The sequence below is a fragment of the Lathyrus oleraceus genome, chromosome 1 (assembly GCF_024323335.1).
Source record: "Lathyrus oleraceus cultivar Zhongwan6 chromosome 1, CAAS_Psat_ZW6_1.0, whole genome shotgun sequence".
In the NCBI taxonomy this organism is placed as follows: Eukaryota; Viridiplantae; Streptophyta; class Magnoliopsida; order Fabales; family Fabaceae; genus Lathyrus; species Lathyrus oleraceus.
The window spans coordinates 396,860,687-396,863,939 of NC_066579.1; positions in this window are offsets into that span (position 1 = coordinate 396,860,687).

Sequence of the window (3,253 nt, forward strand, 5' to 3'; positions counted from 1 at the left end):
AGTGGGGACGCGTAACTAGGCCTTTGTAAGCCCATGTTCATCCCATTTTGTGCCATTATCGTTTCGACCATGGCTGCCAAGTTGTTTTCGACAGGCGGATTATTATACCGTATCCGTTGTTGCAATACAGCATCCGCGTCCTGGCCTCTCTGGATTACTATCCTTCTAGGCTCTTGTGGAATGGGGATTTCGACACGAGGCAGTTCGACTACATCCTCTTGGTTTCTGACGTTCGTTTGAGGATTGTCTAACGGTATCTGGTTTATCGTAGGTTCTTCCTGGACCGTTACCGCTGGGTTATGAATCACTTGTTCTCTGTGTCGAGTTTGAGGGACTCCAAAGAAATCAGCAAGGCGCGTCATCTGCGCCGCCAATAATTGGTTTGTTTGGGTGGTGTTTTGTATTAGTGGATTAAACACTGCTCCCATTTGTTGCGTCAACATTTGGACCATATCATGATTACTCTCGTCCATCTGCTGTCTAATTACTTGCGCCGAATTATTTGTTATCGGCGGCACGTAAAGTGGTTGTTGATTCAATCTATTCATGTTTCCCCCATATCCTGACCCTTGTAAGGGTGAAGACACGTTGGCCATTGAATCCGAATATATTAACGGGGAATTGTGTAAATTTGCCATCACCGAAGTTGGCATTCCAAAGGGTTGTTCCCTACCAGGCGGAGGCAAGGTGAAATTTGTTAAAAAAGGCCTAGAAGTGTTCCCCACAGGAGGGGGTGTCCCAACGGGCATTTGTTGTGCCCTGAAGGACGAACTAGGCGCGTTTTGCGACATCGAAACCGCTGGTATCGACCCTGTTGACGAAGGTACAGCCTCTGACACAGGGACCGATCCTATATTGCCTTCTGTTGAAGGGACAGGGTTGGATACTGGGATGGATTCGTTTGGATTATTTGGCTGGTTCGCCATTTTCCTTACTCTTGTTCTTTTTGGTATTTCTACTTCGGATACGGCTAATTTACCGCTTCTCAGTCTCATACAATGAAGAACAAATTTTGATTAGTGATTATCCAAATTTCTAGATTTCTGCACTGTCCCACTGGGCGTGCCAATTTGTTCGCAGTTGATTTTGGCGAACAACCTCTGGTTTACCAAAACTTGTAGAATTGGGTTACTTGCAGGATCAACCACACAAATCCTAGGACATGTGCAGATCTAGATGGTCTTGAAGATGTCTAGAATCACTTTCATGTATTTCATTTCTGTTCTCTAAGTGTTTTATGTCGAAATATGTTGACTAAAACGTCAAGTTGATGTAAACTTAACAAGATAAAGTAAATGGCGGAAAATAACTGATGAAATGTAAAGTGTCGAAAAGGATAAAGTGCAGAAAGATAAATGACTGGAAAACATAAAAGAGATTTGTAAAGAACTTTAAACTTTATAAAATAAACTTTGAAGGAATTGGTGTTTGTTTACACATACATGTTCCAAATATGACTCTTTTCTCTCACACGGGTACTTTGAGTATTTTCAGGAATTTTGTATAAGTAATTCTTCACACACTTTTTTTCTGATAACAACTACCCTATTTATATACAAATAACATAACTGTCACTAACGGTTAAATCCTAAAACTGTGACGAACGGCTTTCATCTTTTCGCCAGATGCTTCCACGCGTCTTCTGTCAAACGTTACAACTTTTTAAATTCAAATTTACACTTTAAGTCGAAACGACGTCTTCCTTTAGGATTTTTTGTCGAAACGACGTCTTCAAAATGACTGTTTCGACAAAATTATTGGATTCTCATCTTTCCATGTAACGTTACAACATTTTTGTCCATGAGGTTCAATTCCTTTTGGATTATCTGATGAATTATTGGATTACTCCTTTGTCTCTCTAACGTATTTCCAGATTGAGTGTTGTTTTCTGATGTATTTCTAGATGTTTCCCTACCTATCTGATGTATTTCCAGATGGAGTCTTGTATTCTAAAGTATTTCCAGAAATTCCCTGATGTATCACCAGATATGTTTGTCTCTATGATGTATTCCCAGATTGAGTCGTGTTATCTAATGCATTTCCAGATGTTTCCCTACATATCTGATGTATTTCCATATTAGGTATTATATTTTGAAGTATTTCCAGAACTTCCCCGATGTATTACCAGATGTGTTTGTCTTTATGATGTATTCTCAGATTGAGCCATGTTATCTGATGTATTTCTAGATGTTTCCCTACCTATCAGATGTATTTTCAGATTGAGTCCTGTATTCTAAAGTATTTCCAGAAATTCCCCGATGTATTATCGGATGTGTTTATCTCTATGATGTATTCCTAGATTGATTCGTGTTATCTGATGTATTTCTATATGTTTCCCTACCTATCTGATGTATTCTCGGATATGTCTGTCTTATATTATGATGTATTTTCAGAAGTTCCCCGATGTATTGCCAAATTTGTCTATATTCTTATATATTTCCAGAATTTCACTTGTAATTCTGATGCATTTCCAAAATTTGTTTCTTTTACTATCTGATGAATTCCGGACATGCCATTGTTGTTATGGCGCACTTCCAGAACCCATGTGCAATTCCATAGCATTATTCCAAGCTCAGTTGTTACTATAACTCATTTTAAACCCAATTGTTATTGGCATCACTATCACTCTATTTGTAAATACAATCGTAATTGGTAGCTGAAGTTTGGTTGTCGCCAACATCATTTCAAGTCTAGTTGTTGTTGAAAAACTCCATTGTACCTGGTAATTGTTTTACTAATGCCCTCGGCCAAGTCTAATTGTTGTTGGCAAAATCCGTTAGAAGCTGGTTGTAATCCATTACTTACGATCAAAGTCCAATTAGTGTTGGCAAAATCCGTTAAAAGCTGGTTGTAATCCATTGCTTACAGTGAAAGTCCAATTGTTGTTGGCACCTATTCGTTAAAAGCTGGTTGTAATCCATTGCTTACGGTGAAAGTCCAATTGTTGTTGGCACCTATACGTTAAAAGTTGGTTGTAATCCATTTCTTATAGTCAAAGTCTAATTGTTGTTGGCACGTACAGAGAGTTTGATTACCCAGCCTTTCCTGATGGTTCCGTGAAAGTCATGTATGACTAATCATTTTGAGGAATTCCTAGAGGCTTGGAGGTTTTGGTGTTAGAAAACTCCAATGATGTTGGTTTTGTTTGATTTCTTTGTAAAGAATCATCGTAGCCATTTGCATGGATGATCTACTAATGAGAAGAATCATGTTTATCTTTATTTTGTATAAATTCCCTGTTAAGAATCTCCAA